Source organism: Triticum urartu, chromosome 1A, assembly GCF_056163025.1.
Source record: "Triticum urartu cultivar PI428250 chromosome 1A, HENAU_Tu73, whole genome shotgun sequence".
Taxonomy (NCBI): Eukaryota; Viridiplantae; Streptophyta; class Magnoliopsida; order Poales; family Poaceae; genus Triticum; species Triticum urartu.
In genome coordinates, this window is record NC_141873.1 from 227937943 (window position 1) to 227946222 (window position 8280).

Genomic DNA, 8280 nt, shown 5'->3' on the forward strand with positions numbered 1-8280 from the left:
ATTATCAGGTACTTTCGTTTCTTGGTAACGATTCTAATGTTCATGAGAATATGATGCTGTCTAAATTGGATACATTTGTTTTGCTTACAAATGACGGGCCTAGCTTGGACAGGAAAGATGAACCTTGGAGCAAGTTCAAGCATGAAGATGATGGCATGCGCAAGGGGAACAAGAACGGAGTTACAAGTGATGATTCCAGGACTTTGAAGCCACCATAATGAGTGCATGAAGCCTTGGACGAAATATACAAGATGCCACTTCATAAATTTCGTCCAGAGGCTATTCTAGGTGCCACGTCACCTTATTTTTGGGCCATACCCATGTAATTTCTAAATAATTATAGGAAGTTTTTAGAGTCCATATGTGTGGGGAAACAAGAGTTAGGGTTGGTTTCGGACCCCTCCTCCAAGGGCCATGAAATTCCCCCTCTCTCCTCCATATATACAGCCCTTAGGGCATCGTTTAGACTTTGGGTTTTGTTTAGATTAAAAGTTCGCCATATTGTAACTTCGCGTACTTCATTTGTGTTCAATGACCAGACCAGACGTCACAGAACCCCACCTTGATCAATAAAGCTTTCATCATATATTCGCAATATCCTGATTGCAATCTCAGTTTCTTGCTTGTTCTTCGTTTGCTCGCAGGAAACAGGCCCTCGTGGTCAGGTTGATCACTCCCCGGCGTGGTCAATAACCCCTCGGAAGTTGGTTTAGTGATTTATAAGGCGCGACGTCTCGCACATTCGTAGTCGGATCGTCAAGGTCGACTCCCATAGAAAACGATAGCCACCATCTCATCGAAACATCGGGACACCTTTGCCTCTATCAAGTGGTATCAGATTTCCAGGTTGCTCGGTGAGATTTTATAGTTTTCGTAGTTTAGATCAAGTCTGTTCTTCATACCTAAAGTCCACGAAAAAGCCAAAAAAAATTTAGGGTTAGTTCATCATATCCGAACCAGTCTGAGCCTTTGCATAGTCTTTTCAGTATTTTGCTTTGTTGAATTTGCGGTTGCATCGTCGTGTCTAGTTGCTGGTCTTAGAGTCTAGTCTTTTAGAGTTTCGATTTTTGGTCATAAGTTGTCACGCCGCCGCCGCACCATCATCATTGCCCCTGCCATCTACCACCACCGCTTATCCGCCACCGATCGTCTCCATATACCATCACCAATCCGTATCCATATACCACCACCAATCCGTATCCATATACCACCACCGCTGCCATATCCTACCACCATATATCCACCACCAATCCGAGTTCCTTTCATATTAGGTTTGTTTTCGAGATCCGTCTAATTTCTGATTCGTGTTTCCTTGCCTGAGTAGGTTTCCAAAAAAAAGAGTCTGGAGACCCTCGGGCAGTTTTTAGGCCAAAATTTTCGCAGGCAAAAATATTTTTCCCCATCCTATTTTTAGGCTTTTTTGAGTCTTCTGAGCCACGTGCCATCATAGTGATTTTTTGTCACACTTTTTCGTCGTCGCTGCCCTGATTTCCAAAAAAAAGTCAAAAAAAGTTTCGTGTCCTGTCAGTTTGAACCGGGAAGAGTTTTGAGACACTCGCCATTATAGTGATTTTTCGAAAAAAAATAGGAGCGCAAAAAAAGAGGAGCGCCAAAAAAACAGAGCGAAAACAATGAATTCCAGAGTGTGCTTTCCCTTTTTTACGTGCAACACCGTGATTTTGTTAGTGTTCTAGGCTCGCGTCTCTAGCACGATCTAGCTTAGGACCAGCACAGTACCGTCGTTGAGTGTTTATTCAACTTTGCATCTCGGAATTGATTATTGCTAATCTTTTTGCTACCATATTATAAGCCTTCATAACTCCACATAAATCTACGTCGTGCGTTTGACTCTCCCTGGTAATCACTCTATCCAAGCTTTGAGAGTTTTGACTACATCGGTTGCCGATCACCGCTTGCTGCTGGGTAAGAACTGGTAAGAATTTGAGATTTTCTTGACGGATTTGTGACACCACCACCACCACTTGTTAGTAGTCTATAGGATCATATTCTTGTGTGTTTCTATTACTGCTAACCATGGTTGGATCACAAGCCGACGAGATTGACTGGGAGAACTTGACGAACAAGGAGCTTCATGATAAGTTTCAGCAAATGATGAGTGGATAGGTGCAGGATGTGCTAAACAAATTTGAAGAGGCCATGGAGAAGATAGATGGCATGGAGAAGATGTTTGAAACAAAGCTCGACAACAAGTTTACTGAATTGCTTTCGCGTGTTCCACCACCACCGCCGGCTGCACCTGTCGCACCTCTACAACAACAACAACAACAACAATGTAGCCTTCCAAATCAAGTGGGACGAGCACTACGCGTTCCCATTGACCCTGGGCAAAATTCTGGTGCCGCTATTGATGCTTCTGTAGCTCCTGCTGCTACTGCAGAGGTGGAGGACCATTACGAGGATGAGGTTGATCAAAATCAGAACTACGTGCAACCACCAGCACCACCACCACCACCTGGTCGTCCTCAGGTATATCATCGCAACGGTAGTGTTGCACCACCACCTGAGGTACGAGATCATGACCTTTTTCCTAAACTAAAATTGAATACTCCACCATTTGAGGGTAGATATGTTCCTGATATATATCTTACTTGGGAGTTAGAAACTGAACAACGTTTTACATGTTTACAATATCCCGAGGAGAGACGTGTTCCTGCTGATGTTTGTGCTTTCACTAGTTTTGCATGTGTTTGGTGGTCCGAACATTGTAGATTATATCATATTCCAGCTACTTGGGCTGCTTTGAAAACTGCTATGCATACTCGTTGGGTTCCACCATATTATCAACATGAATTACTTCAAAAATTGCAGCGCTTAAGACAAGGAAAAAAATTCTGTAGAAGAATATTATTAGGAATTACAAACTGGCATGATTAGATGTGGTATTGTTGAGGAGAATGAGGCTATGGTTGCACATTTTATGGGTGGATTAAATAGAGAGATTCAGACCATTCTAGAGTATAAGGAGTATAATAATATCACTCGTTTATTCCATGTTGCTTGTAAAGCTGAACGTGAAGTGCAGGATCGACAGGCATTGGCGCAGACTAACTTTTCTGCAGGTCGACCTTCATCATGGACACCGCGTGCATCCTCTACTTCCACACATTCTACTGCAACGACACCTCCATCAGCTGTTACCTCCAACCATGATACAAGGAAGCAGGCACAACCACCATTATCTGCCAAGAGCACACCTATCGGGACTGCACAGAGTTCTTCTTCTTCCATGGCATCAACAGGGCACACAAGTGATATTATTTGTCGTTGTTGAAAGGGAAGAGGACATTTGGCGAGAGAATGCAAATCTCAGTATGTGATGATTGCTACTGAGGATGGTGGGTATGAGTCCGCTAGTGACTATGATGAGGAGACTTTGTGATGTAGGGTGGAACCCTATATGGCCGATCTTTCATGAAAGGAGCGGATCCCATGATGAACACGAAGAACACGAGGGGAAATCACAAAGGGGAACACAAGAGAAACACTCAAACCAACAAGTATGATCACACATGTGCTAGATCCATGAACACAAAAGGAGATACATGATCCACGATCAACAAGGGACGATACACGGTAACCGGTTCTTCTCCAAAGGAGGTCTTGATGGGGCCACCCAAAAGGGGTCTTGAATCCAAGGGGATCTTCTCCGTAGAGGGGCCGCAGTCTCTCTCGTGGAGTAGATCCGATGTGGATGAGTGAGGCTCTATCTCTAATATGAGCTATCACAACGCTAACCCTAGCTAGGAGGAGTAGGAGGTCTATTTATAGTCTTAGTGCAAATGGAGACGAAGTGAGGGGGTACATGGGCCTCGGGCCCGAATCCTATGCGCAGACAGGTACCGGATGTCCGCTGGGGACCGGTCGTCCGATGGCTCATGGGCGGCCGAATGTTCGGTAGTCGCCGGTCGTCCGCTCGTTCTGGCTCGGATGCTGAAGTAGTGGATTTCCGGAAGTGGTCGGTCGTCCGGTCACCGGACGTCCGGTGGCGTCGGACTTCCACTCATTTGGCACGGGTGTAGGGTTGCCGGTCGTCCGGTCCGGGCCAGGCGTCCGCTCGCTGTAGCTCGGCTGGGACTTCAGGCGCTGGACGTCCGGTCCTGACCGGTTGTCCGGTGGCTGGGGCTTCTTATGCAGCTCTTCTTCTTGTCCTTCACGGTTGGTGTTCTCGCCGTCTTGTCCATTGGGTGTAGTCGCTCCGCGGCTCTCCTCCAAGTACCTGATCACACATAGTGTTTCCGCTTGAGGTTGTAGCCATGTCTCATGTATAGGAAATGGTAGTTCGGAGAGGAGCGAGTTCACCTTATCTTTGATAGCCTTTGCTCGTGCCCTTGTCATTGGTCCAAGTGGTGTTGTGGAAGACGTAGGTAGGTCCATGTGGATGATCTTGGTATGCTCCACATCATCTCCCCTCCCTTGGGAAAGATTCGACCTTAGATCGAATTCTTCATCACCATGGTAGGGCGAGAGATCCTTGACATTGAAGATGTCGCTCACGTTGTACTTATCGCGCAAGAACTCGATCTTGTAAGCGTTGTTGTTGTTGTAGCATGCAAGCACCTTGAAGGGTCCATCCGCTCGTGGAAGAAGTTTGGACTTGCATTCGGTGGGGAAGAGGTCCTTGCGAAGGTGTAGCCAGACAAGATCACCAATGTTGAATACCATGGGGTGCTTGTTGATGTTGAGCTTGGTCGCAAGTCATTGTACTTGGTGCTCGATGGTGTGCCTTGTATCTTCATGCACCTTCTTGAGATGGTTCACACCTGTACTTGTGTCCATATTGATGCGCTCTTGGAGTGGTAGAGGAAGAATGTCCAATGGGGACAACGGGTTGAATCCGTAGACGACCTCGATAGGGGACTTGCCGGTAGTTGAGTGTCTTGCGTGGTTGTAGGCGAACTCGACGATAGGTAGGCATTCCTCCCACTCCTTGATGTTCTTCTTGATTAGCACGCGAAGTAGAGTGGAGAGTGTGTGGTTGGTCACCTCCGTTTGGCCGTCGGTTTGTGCGTGGTAAGCCGTGGAGAAGAGTAGCTTGATTTCGAGCTTGGCGCATAAGGTTTTCCAAAAGTAGCTTAGGAACTTGACGTCGCGGTCCGAGACTATCTTCTTTGGCAATCCATGTAGACGAAGTATTTCCCGACAAAAGATATTGGAACATGTGAAGCATCGTCTATCTTTTTGCAAGGAATGAAATGTGCCATCTTAGAGAATCGGTCCACAACAACAAATATCGAATCCTTTCCATTTCTAATTCTAGGCAATCCAAGTACAAAATCCATGCTAATATCTTCCCATGGTTGATATGGAATTGGGTGAGGCATATAAAGGCCACGGGATTGATCTTTAGACTTAGCTTTGCGACATGTAGAGCATCGGTTGGTGAAGCGGTTGACGTCGCGAAACATCTTGGCATAGGGAATAGCAAAAGTAGGATCATGTGCATACAAGTCTTTTATGTACTCAAATCCAATGACATCCAATTCAATTTGAGTAACAAGCATGCATATGCGGGAAAGAGCGTCTGCCACAACATTTTCCTTATCTTTGATGTACTTGATGACATAAGGAAAAGACTCAATGAATTCACTCCATTTAGCATGATGCTTGTTCAACTTGGTTTGACCCTTAAGGTATTTAAGCGTTTCATGATCGGTATGAATGATAAATTCATGAGGGCGAAGATAATGTTCCCATTCATGCAAAACTCACACTAAAGCATATAACTCTTTGTCATAGATGGGGTAATTGAGTTGCGCTCCGGAAAGTTTCTTGTAACGACCCGAACCTGATAAGATTCGATGTCTCTGTGCTCACTGTGCTAGTCCCTGGATCAACTCGCTAGCACACACAGTACATATGAATATCAAATAACAAGTGCATCATTTACTATAACGTATGATCCAGAATTCATAAAGTATTACAAACTGAGTAGCACATAGCTAACTTTACTCAATAATAACAGCGGAAAGGTAGCATAATAAGCGATGAATCCCATCAATGCCCATTGGCAAAAATGATGAGTGAAGACTCGCGGCCCTACTGTATCTCACTGATCACCTGAATATCCTGCAACATGATATGTTGCAGCCACAAAGGATCAATACATTGAATGTATTAGCAAATTACACATAATGATAAAGCAAACCTACATCTACCTGCAAAGTATGACAAACAAAACACTCAAGTTGGTTTCACGTAAAACTACCTTCACCTACCTCCACGACATACGCAAGGTGTAAACAACACAGATGATAAAGATATTCAAGATGTCTCAAGTGCGCTCAGTCCTGGCGCATTCTCTAGGGAAAATAGAGCGCTCAGCCAGTGACGCATTCACGTGAGAAAAGCCCCGACAACCCAAGTGCGCTCAGCCATGGCGCATTCTCTAGGGACAATAGAGCGCTCAGCCATTAACGCATTCACCTGAGGAGAAAGTCCCGAGCCTACAACTATAAAGACTCACCACTTCCATGCATCACTCGACACGTACCCACGTCTACCATAGCAAGTCCAAGCATACAATTAAACAACGCAAACAGGACACGCACATGGCAACAAGCAACATAAGAATCACACAAGCATATAACATATCATAACAGTGTATAGTAGACATATAGGATGCATAATCAAAAGTGTAACTTGCCTTGAAAGGTGTTGGAGTATTCTAACGCTCAATTCTGATCCGCTTCACTCTCCGGACAATCTATACGTTTAATGAATGCACCAGTAAATAAACTATGCTCACATAACACTAAAATAAAGTAAACAAGGATTTCAAATAAAAACTTAATTAACAGAACATATCAGTAGTTATATAATATCTACATGCTAGTGGAATCACAATGCAAAAATAATCAACTAAATGGGATAAGCGGTTTGAAAGATATGGCCTCCGGAAGTTTGAACTTAAATTTGAGCAAATTCAAATTTAAACACTTCAAAAATGTGAAATTTTGGTTCTACAATATTCTCCTGGTCTCTACGAGTACACAAGAAAAAGAATCGATGAATTTGGAGTTACGGAACTTAAGATAAACCTAAATGAAATTTGATATGGAATCTGCAAAGAAAAATTATGCCATAACTGATTTCTGGAAGAACTGCTACGGTACTGTGGATGTGCGACGTGGCGGGTTTCTAATGGCTGTTACCTGTCCGCTGGGATGCTTAAACGACAAACGGCCACAACATAGAGAAAAACGGTTCGGCGAAAAAAACCGTATACCATCCACTATCAGCAGTTGGATGGAGATCAGGCGGTTGAGGGCGGCTCACCAGAGTTGGAGAAGAACGACGCCGGCGGCTTAGGCGGCGATGGTGGCGCGTCTCCGGAGGCGGTGAGTGGATGGATGGATGCGTAGGTGTACGGCGGTTGGTTAGGTGACGTTGTACAGCGACGGGGCTTCCTCTAGTGGTGATGCCGAGGGGCTGGCGTGTCGCCGGCGGTGCTCTGCTTCGGGCGGAGGTCCTAGCGCTCGTTCTAGTGCTCCCCTGCGAGAACTGGTAGGTGAGGGAGGGAGAGGAGGTCAAGGCGAAGACAACCGAGGGTAAGGGGGCGCTGGGAACCTTCTACGTCGACGGAAACGACCGGCGAAGGAGCTTCTACTGCGGAACTCCGGTGAGATCGGGGCGACGCCCTAGGGCACGGGTGATAGAGATTTTGGGAAAAATCGGCAGAGGAGGACTCGGGGAATATTTATACGGAGTCAGGACTGGGCTAGGGGAAGCAGGTCGATCGAAATCGATCGATACGATTCGACCTGGGTTCGGCTACACAAGTTCAGGATGAACACGGCTGAGATGGGAGATGACAAGTGGGCCCTAGCAGTCAGTGGCTGAAGCGAGGAGGCGATGGGCTGCACGTCGCTGCGTACTGGTTCGGGTGGCCACTGGGCCGCGGTGTGGGGCGCTACTGGGCCGCGGGCTGGCTGGCCGTCTGGCTCGCTGGCTCGCTCTCTCTCTCTCTCTAAAAACATTTGTTACAGGAATTAAACTTATAGCTAAATAAAATACCAAGCTGGAAAATATAAAATAACAAAAACACACAGTAAAATATTATATCTAAATTAGAAACAGTGAACATTTTTACAACACAAATGCACTTAAAAAACAATTATGCAATACAAGCACATAATGAGCATCATAAATAACTAATAAATAATTTTGACTTCAAAAAGTCCAAAATAACTTAATTAGACACCAGAATATATTCTTAGCATTTTCCAAATATAATTAATAGGGGAGAAGTCATATTATCTC

General features: G+C 45.3%; 1 long non-coding RNA gene across 1 annotated transcript; it reads right to left on the bottom strand.

Annotated features, from left to right (window-relative positions):
- Positions 1-6183: 6183 nt before the first annotated feature.
- Positions 6184-7798, bottom strand: LOC147990663 (uncharacterized). Its single transcript, XR_015609272.1, has 3 exons — positions 7588-7798; positions 7297-7512; positions 6184-6724 (listed from the first exon to the last, which is right to left on the bottom strand). It is a non-coding gene; the product is annotated as an uncharacterized LOC147990663 (long non-coding RNA).
- Positions 7799-8280: the final 482 nt, after the last annotated feature.